The sequence below is a fragment of the Chionomys nivalis genome, chromosome 8 (genome assembly GCF_950005125.1).
Source record: "Chionomys nivalis chromosome 8, mChiNiv1.1, whole genome shotgun sequence".
Taxonomy (NCBI): domain Eukaryota; kingdom Metazoa; phylum Chordata; class Mammalia; order Rodentia; family Cricetidae; genus Chionomys; species Chionomys nivalis.
Genome location: NC_080093.1, coordinates 42121458 through 42138888, shown reverse-complemented (window position 1 = coordinate 42138888; position 17431 = coordinate 42121458).

Genomic DNA, 17431 nt, shown 5'->3' with positions numbered 1-17431 from the left:
GACAGGAACCAAAAAAAGCTACAGAGAAACCCTGTCTCGAAAAATAAAAAAAAAATAAATAAAAAGACAGAAGGGTGAATTCAAGTTGAAATAACACACATGTATGAAAGGTAGATTTTTCTTCAGCTTTTTCCTCTCAGGGTCAAGAGCTAGAGAAAGTTGAATACAAAAAATTAATTACATTCAAAACATGGAAGTGTCTATCACAAATACTACATCTTTAAACTTTGAAACTCACATATACTTCTTGCACCATATGGGAAGTAAAAATATTATTGAAATGCTCGAAGTAAAAAAATAACAAATAGAAATTCTACTTATCAAATTATTTATGGTCCCATTTGTTTTGCTTTTGATGTAGCATGTTTTTAAGGACTTACAGTATTCTTCTTTTAAAAATTTTCTCAGTAGCAATAATTTAAATTATTGCAATTTGGGCATGTCAGTTCTTTAGCTGAAAATTTCAATTTCTGACTGCTATACCATGGCATGGTAACCTTCAGCAGATCTTGACAAGGAGTCAAAGCAAGAAAATAACCAGCGTTACCTGACTGATAGCCAGATCTGTATCAGAGACAATGAAGCTATTTATATTTCCTCATGAGGATACAGGGTACCATGAAATTCTACTATAATTCCCACACCAAGGTGTGTCGTCCTGCCCCAGCTGTGCATGGTCCTAGGAATGCTAGACAAAGAGATAGAAGGCTACTTAGAGGCTAGAACCTTTAGGAGGCACAGCTTTCACAAAGTTGCCCATTCAGGGAAGTGGGACATTTTGGTGAGGCAGTTGCCCAAGAGTCAGCCATATGCCTGACTCTAATAAACTCCTAGAAAGAACTTTTTTGTGTGTCTCAGTGCCCATTTGTCTGGGTTGAATAGACATTTCTTCACATCTCTGGAAGAAAAATCACAACATCAATAAAATGCAAATATCTCAGGAAAGCTAAAAGCTTGACACATTGTCCAAATTTTACACATTAAGATACTATAAGGAGAAAGTTCAGTTGTTAGGAACAGATTTGGCAAGAGGACTTGAGGCAGAGGACTTGATAGACACCTGGATTTGCCACAGCAAACACTATTTGCTTCACACCTTTCCCCAGAGCCAGTGTGACATCCGGCACCATCATGAAGAGATGTGTCTACTAAGATCTTGTGATAAGGAGAAGTCATTTATAGGATGCATGACTTCTTAGCATCAAATCACATCTGTAATTGACAGCTGAGATACACCTGTCCTTGCTAAGGAATCTAGGCTACACTGTCATTTCCAGCACCAGAAATCCTCAGTCTTGTTTTCTGAAATTTCAGAGAGCCTTCAAAAGCTCCATTCTATCACCGTAGCTGATGGTGCTGCAATGGTCTGTCCAGCTCTACATAAGTTATAAATCTACATGCACAGAGAAAAACACAGCTACAGATGAATGGATAACCTGTACTGCATGCACACAGAAAAACACAGCTACAGACACATGGCTAACCTGTACTGCATGCCTGCTGCCCACTCTCTGAGTCACACTTTGTGACTCTAATCAAAATACTTTTGGTTTTTTTCTCTGAAGATGGTAGAAAAATGTAGAATGATGGGAGCAAACAAAAAGTAAGAAAATTATCCCTGAATATAAGAAATCACAAAATCTATCGTAATCTGAGTAATATTAAAATCACGTTTCTTTCCATTGTCTTCCCTGTACTCTATTTAAAAAAAAAATCCTACCCAGCTGGGCAGTGGTGGCGCATGCCTTTAATCGCAGCACTCAGGAGGCAGGGGCAGGTGGATCTCTGTGAGTTTGAAGCCAGCCTGGTCTAACAGGAGCTAATTCCAGGACAGGCTCCAAAGCTATAGAGAAGCCTTGTCTTGAAAAAAACAAAAATCTTACCCATCCCCTCATTGTTAAACCCACAGTTCTATAGCTGACTAGGAAAGTACAGAAAGCATGTAGCTCATAGACCTACATGTGCTCTGTATACACAGACACACTGCATGTGACACAGTGTACAGACGCAACATGTGACACCGCGAACACATACACACACACAACATGTAATACCGTGTACACACACACAGCATGTGACACAATGTAGACAATGTACACACACACAGAGCATGTGATGCTGTGTACACATACACAAACTGCATGTGACACCGTGAACACACACACAGAGCATGCAATACCGTGTACACACACAGCATGTGACACAATGTAGACAATATACCCACACACACACAGAGCATGTGATGCTGTGTACACACACACAGCCACACATAGCATGTGATGCTGTATACACACACACACACACAGAGCATGTGCCTGCCGAAATCAGGTCTGTTCTGCTCTTATTCCACATTGCATAAAATTGGCGTTTTACAGGCTGCACCAACCCCTGGGTGGACCCAAGAATTTCCTGTCTGGCACGTCTCCACCATCTAACACTGAATGATAAGTGACTTGGTTCTTGGGGATAAAAAGGAAGCCATCCCTGCAAGTTTGCTTGAGAGAATCAAAACTGTAGGTGTTCATGGCCATATTAGAATAAAATCAGGGAAACCAGGCCCAAGAACTTATTGGACACAGCAATCAAATAAAGGGCATAAGTCCCTCACCTGGACCCAATAACATGATGGAACCTAACACTGAGAGGGCATGACCCACAACAACCTATCACCTGATACCTGGTGTGTCCATCAAGGACCAAGGACTCCCCGGCTCAGCTCAGTCCCCCACTGCTGTTACAGCCTACTTGATTGCATGCCCATCCACCTGTCCACTCATCTGGATCTGGACCTGACCTCCATTTCCTGCTCCTGACCCTACTTGCCCTTTCATCTTGTATCTTGCCAATGAATTGTACTGCTCAGCTCTAAAGATTTGACTTCAGCAGCTTCCTCTTGGCCCTGGTCTGCAGCCTTACGTTCGTCTACATAGACTCTTCAGACTCCATCCTGAAACTATGCTGCACTCTTTAACCTGCATTTCTCTCTCTCTCTTTCTCTCTCTCTTTCTCTCTCTCTTTCTCTCTCTCTCTCTCTCTCTCACACACACACACACACACGGTGGGAGGATTACTGGAAGCTGTGTCATATTAGAATTACTATTAGCAATTAAGAATGGAATAAGAACCTGCATTTGCCTTGGCCAAGCTACCAAGGTAGGCAGATTTTATGACACATTGCTGTCATTGAAACCACTAAACGATTGAAACCTTAAGAATTTATTGCTGCTCAATACATAAATTCTGATTCTGGAATAGTATACTCAGGCCATGTACATGTACACACACATGAACACACATACGTACATACACACACACACACACACACACACACACACACACACACACACCAGTAGCTAAGAAGGCAGCAGCTTCTATTATTTCTTAATCACAAGCTTCAGTTGGATCAGTCCTCAGCTTTCCACTCATGGGGTCATGTCCCTGTCAGAGATCTGCGGCTCATTTCTAAATCTATTCTTGGCTGAATGCTCATTTTGTGGGAATTTGGGGTTGAATATCTGCCTGTTACTTCTGAGACACTGGGTTGAGACATCGCTGCTGCATCCTAAGGATGAGAACAGAGGCTAAACTATCTGAATACAGACACGGACTCTCTTCAGCCTGCAGTTTTTCTCCAATGAAAAGAACGTTTAAGCTTTTCCAACTTTCCCACCCAAAAGTCCCTCCTTCTGCCCAGCTATCATTCCACAATCCCCATATCAGGCCTGCCTGAAACTACAGGCATTTGGTATCTCTTATGTTTCCTGTCATATTCACAAGAATGTAAATTTACAAATGGTTATGATAAATATGACAAAATTATTTTAACAAGATATAATAAGGTATTTAAGACCCCTTCGTTGCTTATTTCTAGAATTTTCTATTAATATTTTGAGACTACAGTTGACCAACAGTAACAGAATGTTTAGTAAGCTAAACTATGGTTAAGTGGGAACTAATGGCTAATTATTATAGAGAGGGATTAAGAAAATATTCTATATATGCACCAAACACTATCAAAACACTAATAAAATATAATGGAAAATGAGATAATACAAGAGTCAAAAAGCAAGATTTAATATTGAAATAGTGTTTAAATAATACATTTAAATGGAATTAAAATTTTAACATCTGGGGCTATATTTGAAAGCCATAAATCTGTTTTAAATATCAGCAGGAGTAATGGATTCATCTTTTCACAAAGCTTTTTATAGCATAAATAATGAAATCCATAGATATAGCGTATTCCCAACACAGAGAACAAATGATTAAATCATAAGTGTAATGTGAAGGCATACGCTAAACACAGAAAAACAGCAATTATGTAATTAACATGAAAACAGACGAACTAAATAGGGCTGTCTAACCCCTGTGTATCTGTAATAGTAGTTCAAAATGAAGGCATGTTGCAGCTGGAATTTTGTCTCATAGCTATGGAAAAGGACCCATAACAAAAAAAAATCAAGAGTGACAGTTTCATCTTTCCTCAGGACAAGCCATATAGAAAAGACAAGACTCTTGCCCCTTCAAAAATCTTGAGAGATTAATCCACTGCTTGGTTTTCAAAAACTTCCATGAATGGGGAAACAGACTTGGCAATAAAAAGGGGAAAGTGAATTCAGGCATGTATGATTCTTTTTACAGATAACACCAATTTAATGAAAATAATTAATAGCTGAAAGACAGAGTTTTCTCTAAACTAACAGAGAATTTAGATGAGAGAGAGAGAAACAGAACTTTCTTATAGACTAAACTGTGTTTCGTTTTATTTTCAGGATTGCAAATTACAAACTAAACTCAGGTATGACAGTGCCTTAGTTACTTGTCTATTGCTGTGATAAAACACCATAACTGAGCTGATTTATAGAAGGATGAGTTTCTTTTAAGTTTACAGTTCCAGAGGGTTAGAGCCCATCATGAAGAAGCAGAGGTAGCAGGTAGCACAGCCAACAGGCAAAGGGAACAGCAGTTGAAAGCTTGTTAGACCTAGGATTTCAGAGAGCAGCCCCTCATTGGCTTTTGAGATCTCTTTTATGGGGAGAGTTAGGGCTGGCAGAAAACAGCTGCCGAGATAATTGGCTGTTAGCATCTGAACTGAAGAGTAGGGGCTGACTCTACAGTAGATATAAGTGCAAGAACACACCAAGTGGAAGGATTTCATTAAGGTATCTGAGAAGACACATTTTTGGTAAGGCAAAAGGGCAGTCATATATCACGGGTTCCGAAGGTTAGCAATGAGGTGGACATACACAAGGGGTCATAAGTTTAGCATAGGTTGAAATACATGGTGTGCAGGACACATGATGTTCGTAAACTGAGGACAACCCACATTCAAGAATCAGGTGCCCCCAGCCCTACTTTAGCCATTCTGCAGCAGTTGCCGTATGCAACACATTTCCACTGCTGTCACAAGTCACACAGTCTCCCTCTGCACATGCTCTCTACGCCTTTATAACACCTCTGCCTTCACAGTCTGCTCTCTCTCTCCTCTATCCTCACGCTGAGGCGGCCTTTGTATACTCCCCCACCACCTCACCAACAAATCTCTTGGGTGAGGTCTGTTGCATGGTGTATCTTTGTGACATTCCTTGGCCTTCCCAATACCCAAAAGACATAAATAAAGAAATAAATAAAAAAACCTAGCATAACATTGGCACTGAATCTCTAGGACATCCTGGTGCCTGCACACTTCCACTCGGGGGTCTAAGTTGCAATAGGACCCTATCTTTCCTTTACCTCCAGTGCACCTGCAACAGACTCACCTTCTACCTCACTGATGGCTAGTCAGCTCATCCAACAGCAGCAGTTGGTAAGTTTTCTCTTTAGTCAGTGTAAACTCTTCCCTGGATCTAAGGGAGTGACCACGGAGTGTCCAGCACACCTCTAGTATCTTTGGAGGCAGAGGCACCCCCAGCTTTAAGGCTATGTTTGACCCTCCTCACCAGTCACACCTCTGATACTTTCCCTTGGGTGAGGCTTCAGTTTCAAGTTCAATCTTCACCTTTTGGTTTCAAAAGCCCTGGTACAAAGCACCGAGTCGTCTTGGACTTTTAGCTCTTGATCCCTGTTCAGTTGGTGATAATCCACTGAATAGCTGGGTCTTCCAGTTTGGTCCTCTTGGGTCCGGGACTTTCCCCTCTTTTTCACCAATGGGAACAGCATTATCCACACCTCTTGGTTTCCCTTTTGGATGCATCTTGGAGAACCTCCAACCCCTCTACCTAGTGTCAGACTTAAAGTCTCTAAACTTATCTGCCTTTGCAATCCAATATGGCCTCAATACCCTTTAGAGAATCAACTAAAATATCCACCCAGCAGCAATCTAGATCCCAATATTATCTGAGACCTTTACAACTACTGCCAGCCATTGAGGAAATGGAGAGAGGTTTCCTATGCCCAAGCTTTCTCTTAACTTCTCCCCAAGACTCCCTTCCTTCAGTTCTTCCTGCTCCCTCACTCAGCTCCTTCAAGCCATGAAGTCTGAACAAGATGACTCCTTCACTCCTGCCAATGAGTGCCTCACCCCCAGTGGTCTCAACCCACAGCTCCTTTTCTTCCTCCAACCCCTAGAGCTGCCTCTTCCCCCTCCTCGGCGACAGGCTGCTCTAAGTTCCGGCACCTACTTTCCCCCCACCCTCAGCCTTCGGTCCTCCTGCTACTGGCTCCCACTCTGCCATTGGACCCCCCCTACCTCTACCTGGCCCAACATGGCCCAGTTCTCCTTCTGCTGGTGGTTGCCGGGGTGGACAGCCTGATCAAGGTACATGTACCCTTTTCATGAAGTGAATTCTCTCAAATAGAGAGAAAAATAACAGGCCCTGGACTCTGATCTATTCTCTCCCCAAATCTAAACTTACATAATATGTAGACGCCCTTCTCTTCTGCAGTCATGTTCAACAAATTAGCCAAACCAAGACCTCTGTTCTTCTAAATTTCTTGTCCAGATGGGGCTATAGATTATCACTGTCTAACGTCCATCTATCTACTCCTTGGGTCACTTTCTTAATGGGACTAACCATATCTCAGCACACAAAGCCATTACCTTAGATAGAAAACACTGCTGTATATTATTTTGTTTGTGTGCTGACAAAAAGCTTGCTTGGAGTCAGAGGGCAGAGATAGCCACTAGCTGACCATAGAGGTTTGGAGGACTGTAGACAGAGAGGAGACAGGAAGTAGTAAGGTGGGGCTGAGAGAGGATCTCAGCCCTTTTGGAAGGAAGAACAAAAGAGGTAGGAAGCAACTCTCTCTGTTCTCTGTTCTTTCAGGTTCTTACCCCAATTTTTGGCTCCTGGGTTTTTTTTTTTATTAATAAAGAGTAATCAGACTAACACTTCAAAACACCTAATCCAGTTTCCTGTGATCCCCTTACCAAAGAGGAGATTTCATCATTCCTAGGAATAGCTGGCCTCATACTCCAAGGTCCCCACTATTTTGCTCCTTGCCCACCCCCTGTATGAGGCAGCCCTTGACTCCTCACACAAATTCCTTCTCACACCCATTACCACACACTTTCAGAAGTTCCAAGGGGCCCTTCTTCAGGCCCTGGCCCTACACCATCCAGACCTATATCATCCCTTCTCCCTCTATGTGATAGGAAAGAAGGGATATGCCCACAGGGTCCTAGACACCAACTGGGATCTCCCTTTATACCCATGGTATACCTGTCAAAAAAAATTAGACCTTAAAATGGATGAGTACCCTGCATGTGTGCTTTGGCAGCTGCCGAGGTCTTCATTCATGAATCCAAAAATAACTAACTTTTAGCTCACCTACCACTATATTCTCCTCCTACAACCTGTCCAATCCTTTAACATATTAAGGCTTATAAGCTCTAGCTTTTTCCCAGGTTCCTTCTCTCCACGTGGCACTAGAAGATACCACATCTACTTTTCAATCATGCCTACCCTTCATTATGTCAAATCTTCTTCCCGCTCCAAACACAGACCACTCCCCATTTCTTTCTTCCAGTGAAAACTTAGAGGAACCACTACCCATCCCTCACACATACAGGAGAGCACGTTTCCCTAGGCCACCTAAGGCAATGTGCAGCTGGCACACAGAATTAGCTCCATTTTACACGAGGGGGCCTGAAAAGTGGGCTATGCCACAGTGTCAGATACTGAGGTGGAGGCACAGGCCCTCCCTGCCTACACCACTCATCAACAGACTGAACTGACAGCTCTTACAAATGCCTTTCAACAAGGACAATCTATTACGGAATATTATTTTAAGATGGGTTACATTTGTTTATGCTATGGAACATTTGCTTAATGAGGCAGAGACATGTTATATTTGTTTGATTAAATAAAATTAACCTGGAGTCAGGAGACTGAATCAGCAAGTAGTTGACAGGAAGTGGTAGGGAGGAACCATGTGTAGCTAGGGTTCTTAAGTGGGGGTTGAGCAGGAGGACGCCCTGTTTTGGCGGAGACACGAGCTAGGAGAGAAGGATAGCTACTTGCTATTCAGCCTCTCTGAGCAAGTAGAATTTCACCTCAAAAATAATGTTGTTGGTTGTTTTTCACTCTTTCGACTCTCCTCCCTTTTGGGAACAGGGGCCTGCCACTCAGCTCTCAAATAAATACTCACATGGAGGCTTATTCTTACTTATAAAAGTCTGGCCTTAGCTAGGCTTATATCTCACCAGCTTGTCTTAAATTATCTATCTTTTCCTTGTGGACTTTAATCTTTTTTTATTTCTACACACTTTTCTTTACTTCTTTCTCTGTTGCTTGCTGAGTAGCTGGGTGACTTGCCCCGATATCCTCCTCCTTTCCTTGCTCCTCAAACTTTTTTCCTAGATTTCTCCTCCTATTTATTATCTTTGCCTGCCATCTCCACCTGTCATTTCTTCTGTCTTGCTATTAGCCATTCAGCTCACCCCTGACACTCCACAAATTCTGCCCTAGCTATACTAGCTCTTTCATCCTAATATTCAATCCCTGTCTCACTTCTTTAGGGCCCACCTACAGCCCATCCTCGCAGATTTGCCTTTCTTAAGGGCTACCACTGCCTCTTGTAAAATCTGTAAATGTCAGACCCCAACTCCAGTTTTTACAGCTATCCTTGTCATATTCATCAGGCCAGTGGCCTCTTTCCCTTGAAGTGGTCGACAACTTGACTTTAGCCACATGTCCATAGTCAAATGCATTAGGTATCTCCTGGTCTTGGTGGACACCTTCTCAGGGTGAGTGGAGGCATTTCCCACAACCAACAAAAGGGCCCAGACAGCCTGTTACCTCCTCCTCCTCCAGGAGATGATCCTCCACTCTGGAGTCCCTACCTCCCTCCAGATGTAGAATGGCCCTGAATTCATCTCCCAGATTGCCCAAACCCTATCCAAAGCCCTCAGCATCCCTTGACATTTCATACCCCATACCATCCCCAGTTCTCAGGAAAGATAGAACAAACTAACCACTCTTTTAAAAAACACCCTTGTCAAACTCTCACAGGAACTTTACCTTAACTGGGTAAAGCTCCTACCACCGGCCCTCCTCAGGCTACCAGCACTCTCCAAGCCATCTCTGTCCATCTCCCCATTTGAGCCCATTTACGGACAACCAGTTCTGATACCCAGTCTAACCCTTGACTCTCCTAATCACCTACTCACCCCCATACTCTATCATCTTCCCCCTCTAATGGAATTTTCCTGACCACTACCTATTCCCTAGTCATAGGCCAACTCCTGGATGCCCCCAATCAACACTGGGAATCAGGTCCTTCTCTCCCCACCAGACTAGTATCCTTCTACCCTCTCTGCTAAATATCAGGGCCCCTTCAAGTAAATTCTTGTAGCCCTACAGCTGCTAAGCTTGAGAGCCCCCCTCATTGGATTCACCTATCCCACCCTTTACTCCTCTGCCTCAAGATAATTTCCCTTCCTACATATCAACCCCAACAAGACTCGTATCCCTTACGTCTCAGAGGACACTGAGATCAACCACCTTGTCCCCAGCTCCAGAAGAATGAGGCTTCACCCAGGCAGCTGTGCTCAGCTCTACAGGTTTGGACATAGACTTTTCCTCCTCTCACCCCAACCACTTCTGTCTCTCACATATGGAGATTTGAGGTTCAAGAAACCTCACTTCTAACAAACAGTCCTTCCAAATAGGGGTGGGAAATTAGTCCATAGTAGGCTGTCAGTAGGTAACTACAATTCCCATTACTCCTCCTCCTTCAATCCACGACCTTTGCACCTGCCTCCTCTATGACCAGACAGAAGCTATTGTAAAGAATGCCAAACAATTATGGAGACTACACATACCAGTCCCCCAAATACAAACTATCATATGCATAGCCTCACCCTAAGTCCCTCTTGGGACGGACTGGGGCTCTTCACCTCCATATGAGGACCCATGGGATCCCAGGTGGGAAATGGGTATCATTGATAATGTCTTTCATTTCTTCAGCACCTGGCACCAGGTAAGCATGATTAAAAACCAGAGACAATATATCTTGATTACTCAAGCCCTGGAGATAGGAGAAATAGAGGAGGTGATTCAACATTCTTCCAAGGTTGTAACTTCTTCAATATTCTTTCAAGGTTGTAACCTCTCTTAATACAAACCTGCCATTTTGTCTCCTGCTTCAGACTCTGTCCCCTTAATGTCACCCAATCTGGCCACTTTGGGGATTTCTGGCTGTGTACCCTTCCTGGGACTAGCTCCCAACTGCTGCTTAGAGCTTCTTCTATAACCTGTCAAATAACCTTACCTCACTATTCACCAACTGCCCCAAGTCCCTACTTTTTTCATACCACCCTCTTTGGCATTACAAACTTCATTAAGGCATCTGGAACACATTTTGTAGGGAAATTAAATGTCCTAGACTACAACAAAACCCTAGCCCTAACACCCCACGTTAGCCACAGTGGTCTACTGTCTACACCTCCATTCTTTAAGGTACTCAAGTCTGCCATCCTCATCGACCATCGCCTACCTCCAGTTCGTCAGCAGTTTCCGCACTAGTGTTTCTCTTCCCCAGGATGACAGTGCTACATGGAAAAGAGCCCCTGCTGACTCCAGGTGTGGACTCAATAGCTGCCCAACATAATAGAAAGGCAGTTCAAATCCTGCCCCTTCTGACTGTCACTGGAATAACTCTGGGTGTTGCCCCTAGGACAGAAGGACTGACCACCTCTCTGACCTTGCATCACCAGTTTTCTTCCCAGTTCCTCCAGGACCTCCAACAGGTGGCTCAAACCATCTCATCCTTCAAGGGCAAGTTCACTCCTTGGCAGTGGTGGTACTCCAAAATCGATGGGGGCTACATCTTACAGCTGAAAAAACATGGCCTTGCCTCCTCCTCTAAGAGGAATGCTGCTTCTATGTCAATCAATAGGATATAGTAAAAAACAATATCCAACAACTGCAAACAGACCTCCAGAAAGGTAGGGAACAACTTGATACCTCCAGCTCCTGGGCCTTTGAAAACCCCATATGGAAGTGGCTACTGCCCTTCCCCACCCCCTCCTTCTCATTTTCCTGCGTTTACTAATTGCAATCTGCTTTACCCATTTCTACTCTATACTTCTCTAATGACAAATTCAAAATATCTTTAATCAAACAATCAATCAGTTATTGTCACAGGACTAGCAACCAGTAGCCACAGAGCTGGAGACACATGACTACTGAATATGTCTTGAAGGTGAAGACATGTCAAGAGTGACCCCAAAGGTGTCCATACCCCCAGACAACAGAAAGTAGTCTAAAGAGTGTGGCACTCCCATCCATGCCTCAACAGTCATGCCTAAATATTTCCTCACCTTTTATCATAAATAAGAGGGAGGAATGTTGGTATACTGGGGACCACCCACATTCTAGAAACAGATATGCCCCGGCCTGTCTTCAGCGACTCTGCACCAGAAGCCATGACACCGTCAGCTGCCAAACACCACACATTTCCACTGCTGCCACAAGTTGCATCTTCTGGTGCCTGGAGGCAAGTTGTTCTTATGTTTTTGGAGGTCTGTTTAGAGCTGTTGGATTTTATTTTTTACTATACCTGATTAACAAAGAAGCAGCATTCCTCTTGGAGGAAGAGGCAAAGGCCACTTTTTTCAGCTGTAAGAAGATCAAGTCCACATTAGTTTTTGAGTATCACCCCTGCCAAGGAGTTAAGATGCATATAGCATGCACTACAGCCCTTCATAAAGCCTCTGCCTTCACAGTCTGCACTCTTTCTCCTCCATCCTTGCTCAGAGGCAGCCTTTGCATCTGCCCCTCCCCGATAAATTTCTGGGGTGAGGGCTGTTGAATGGCGTGACTTTGTGACATTCCCTGGCCCTCCAATTGCTATTGCAGCAAAAGACCCTACCACACTAGGATTAGGAAACAGAAACAGTATGGGGACTTAACAACAATGCAGAACAACCTGGCTCCAGTTTTGGTTTCACAAACTTACATCTCAAATCACAAACAGGAAGCAGAAAAAGATAACCAGATAAGCCATATGGCTTTAGAGATTTCAAAGTCCATTCCCAGGTGACGAAATTTCTCCAGCAAGGACACAGCTTCTAAGCCTCCCTAAAGAGCACCACTAATGGGCACCAAGTATCCAAATGAAATTTAAGAAAGACATCTCATTCGAACTACCATATTCTACTCCCTAGCAGTTCCATTGCCCTATATAATGTAAAATCCAGTGAGTCCAACTTTAAAAGTCCCTATAGTCTAAACACTGTTTAAAAAGTCTAAAGTTAAGCCGGGCGGTGGTGGCGCACGCCTTTAATCCCAGCGCTCGGGAGGCAGAGGCAGGCGGATCTCTGTGAGTTCGAGGCCAGCCTGGTCTACAAAGGGAGTTCCAGGACAGGCTCCAAAGCTACAGAGAAACCCTGTCTCGAAAAACCAAAAAAAAAAAAAAAAGAACTTTACAAAAAAAAAAAAAAGTCTAAAGTTAAACAAAGCTGCTATGAACATAGTTGAGCACATGTCCTTGTGGCACGATTGAGCATCCTTTGGATATATATCCAAAAGTGGTATTACTGGATCTTGAGGAATGTTGTTTCCTAATTTTCTGAGAAATCGCCACACTGACATCCAAAGGGTTTGTACCAACTTGCATTCCCACCAGTAATGCAGGAGTGTTCCCTTTTCCCCACATCCTCTCCAGCATAAGTTGTCATCAGTGTTTTTGATCTTGGCCATTCTTACAGGTGTAAAATGGAATCTCAGAGTTGTTTTGATTTGCATTTCTCTGATGACTAAGAATGTTGAACATTTCCTTAAGTGTCTTTCAGCCATTTTAGGTTCCTCTGCTGAGAGTTCTCTGTTTAGATCTGCACTCCATTTTTTTTATTGGATTATGTGTTCTTTTGGTGTCCAATTTCTTGAGTTCTTTGTATATTTTGGAGATCAGACCTCTGTCTGATGTGGGGTTAATGAAGATCTTTTCCCATTCTGTAGGCTGTCATTTTGTCTTGCTGACTGTGTCCTTTGCTTTACAGAAGCTTTTCAGTTTCAGGAGGTCCCATTTATTGATTCTCTCAGTGTCTGTGCTGCTGGGGTTCTATTTAGGAATCACGTGACCATATGGTAGTACTTAGTACCAAGTTATCCTAGAAATCGATTTACCTGAAATATACATTTGACATCTGATTCCTGATTTTACTTCTCTCTCAAAGGTGAATTGGAGCATGTAATGTGCTGTAAAACTTCCTACATCCTGCAGTACAAAGTGTGTACATGCAGTATTTGCGATCAAATTGCCACGATGGCAAAAATTCAATCTCAAGAGATCTACAATGCAACTCCTGTGTGTAAGACTCAGGATCCTAGCTGAGGAGGGAACAGAAAGATTATAAGAGTCAGTGGAACAAAAAGTTTCTGTGAGATTTCACCTCCTAGAAATTTCAAAAAAGCTACACCCATGAAGTATTTTCACCATGGATGCCTAAACAAGATAATAACAACATCAACAGACTTGCTAACATAGACAGGGGAATTGCCACGGGGCCCCAATCCTAGACAAAGAGCTATGCATACCTAAAGAATGTTTGGAATGAGAAAAATCTTCTTTGGGGGGAAAAAACCTTAAAATTGGTTATTTAATATCAATTAGCCTTGATTATTGTACTTACAGGTAATATACAGATAATTTTGTATTTATGTATTTAGCATGTGTGTATGCATGTGTATATATATATGTGTATATATATATAGGTGCACACACAACAACAACTTAAAAAATAGAGACCATGAATTTGAAAGAAGGCAATGGGAAGGGTTGGAGGGAGGGAAGGGAATGGAGAAAATCAACATATTTATATCTTAATTTCAAAAATAAAAATAATTTTTAAACATGCTTCATCTTACTAATAATTTATCTGTAATTTCTAAAATCTCCTTCTTCTGAATTTAGAATTCTTTGTCCCATTCATGCTTCTGGAAAGATGTTTTCACATTTGTGATATTTCTAGTCACGCACAATTTCTAGTGTATATCGGGCTATGGACTTGTAAATACTCACACTGTTCTTCCCATTTGTTCAGAATTGGGTCCAGAGTAACAATCCCATTGTTAGTATGCCACAGCATGCTCACTTCCAGGCACGCACACGCACACAGACACACACACACACACTAAAGGTTATCAATTAATATTAACATTAAAATTAATTAATTAAAATAATTAAGGATAGGTCCTACATAAGAGTTCCATGAGATATTGCACTCAGACACTTCACCAACATAGTAAGAATTTCTAGTGGGTTCATTTTTCTGTGTCCTGGATATAATTTTTCATTTGCCAACGTGAAATTTCGACTTTACACTTTAGTGCACAGTTATGCAGAACCTAGTCTCTATGTGTTCTGTAAGACAACACCTGTAGAATATACAACCCAAAGGAGCTTGACTTTTGATAGAAAGGGATCCAATTCATTCAACATCTTGTAGCATGCTGTTCACATCTTCATAATTAAAAATAGAAAAAAGAATCTATTTCACTCAGGAGAGTGCACCATGCCTACCAGCTTTAGGGTTTCGTGACTTGGGATACAGTGTCATGACTGAGAAACAATCCTGCCCATCTGGAGCTCATGGAAAATTTGGTTTATGAAATCAAATCAGAGGACTTTCAGAGATGCTGAAAGATGGGTTATATTTTACATTTTTAAAGGAGAAAATAATTTTAGGGCTTACACCAAAAGTCTTGGCAAAGAATTGCTGTGTTATTGAGATATCTATCAAGAGTTCACTTCACAGAAGCCAAGGTATGGAATGTAACCTTAAGGGACTGTCAAGCCAATGGCACTAATGTAATAATACTGCAAACCAGGGAACAGAATGAGCAATACAAATATAAAAGGTACAGAAAGCAACCCATTATCAGCAACAGAGGAAGACCTGAAAACTCCAGGCTTTGTGGGTCTTCCGGGGATGACTCATGATTCCTGCCACCAGCAAACGATCCATGAGCTGGGAGGAAAAAATAGAAATGAGGAGGCAGGAAGACAAAGAGAGTTCCTTTTCAGCCACTGCAGAGAACTTTCCATTCATTTGAAGGGCAATCAATGAATATGTGAGCATGGACGTTCTCATCTCAACCTCACTCCAGTTCTCAGCGGGGGCCCAAAGAGCCGTGCCCTAACCTTGCTATTTCCAGCTCGTTGTTTCTCACTGCGGCACAAGCCTTTCATGGCAAGAGAGGCAGGGGCCTCATCCCGAAAATGTATCAAGAGAAGTACTGTGACATTTCAGAGGGCCAAAGCATGCCAACCCCTAACCGTCCTTCCATTTGTCCTCCATCTATCTAATGGCATACTTTGGCCTTCCCACTCTGGGCCACTGCTTCTGGTAGCAGAGGCCACGCATCTGAAAAAGATTTTGGCCCAGGGCTTCCTCATATTTTCAGGTCCTCTTTCACTACTGCTCCTTAGCTTGAAATGAGCTCAAATTGACAAAATGGAGTCATTTCTGCTTGGCACAGACTTTGGCAACCAGAGAACACTGGGAAAGCCAGGTCCACATTTACTCCCCCCGCCTTGTTCATCGGCATGCAAAGTTCCAAGATGGAAATTTGTTTCCCCTGCAGTTTTATGACACTTCTACTGCCTGATTATCCCACTTTATGGCAATCTGCATCGTTATGGGCCTGCGGCAAATGAAACAAATCGCCATAAAATGTTGGGAATATCCTAAATCATGGCTCTGTCTGGCCTGCTGAATGATGCCATTGGGGTTGAATTCAGATGGCTGGGTTCAGTTTGCTACAAAGAGTCACACTGGCCTTAATGGGAGCCACTGGCTCGTGTGTCAGGCTGCTTGGTGACTACTAAATGAGGCAAACTAATAGAATTTTTTTTCCAATGCACTAAGCAAGTCTTCAGTAAAGAAAAGTACATTGATTCCAAAGTTGTTTACTACCAAGTAAATAGAACCCCTATAGCTTTTTCCATGCAGCCCACATTAGAGCTAAATTAACAGTCCTCATATGTATCCATTTTGCTAGTAACAGACAAAAGTGCTTACACCATTAGAGATGGAAGTTGCCTCCATCTAAATCATGATACAGAAGGGTATCTTCCTGGGTTAACCAGCTATCAAGTGCAGCAATACCATGCATAGCCGATGCCTTGAGGAAAAAAAAAATAATGTACTGGGAGCTCATAAATTATTTGTGTATTTTAACTCAGTGGTGAAGCACTAGCTTTAAAATAAAGGATCATCATGGTTAAGCATGCAAAAATGAGATTCTGGAAGGATGATGACATTGATAAGTCCTGAGATCCTGTTATCACATCTCTGGCTCTGCTTTTACCAACCTCTTTCATGAATCTATTCATGAAAATAGATTCTTTGTAGTAAGGAACCCTGTTAGTTCATAATATATAAGGTATTTTAAGACAATGAAGCTGAAATAAAAGTAGCTGAATTTTATTGCTAATAACCTGGTTTTTACACATTAACTTCCAGATCATTGCCTGTGTCCTTATTAAAGACACTTTCAGTGGGTACTTAGATTCTGACATACAGACACAACACTAGGACAGCATCTTTCTCATCTTTATGACAGAGCTTTTTAGTGACATGTGAAAGAAATACACACAGAATTCTCAGATACAAAGTGATCTGATGGAGACTCAGCTTGAGTCCTGGATATAAGACTCAAATATGATACATGAGTCACATTTGAATTTAGTCTCCAAGCAACAGAAAATATTCCAGAAAAAAAGGAACCTTTATAGAGACGGATATGTTTCTTACAAAAATTCGTCTAAAAGAAGAGCATTTAAAAATTTGCCATCATTGGAGCATTTATTGTGTGCCAAGGAAGACCAAACCATTGGTTTAATTGGTCCATCATTCTCCTTTAGCCACTTACAGATGAGCTAATTAATGAAAAAAGGCTGAGCCACTTGGATAGGAACTAAGATGCATAGCTAGAATCACAACAAAGACCCAGTTGTCCCATAAATTACATGCCCTTCTCTA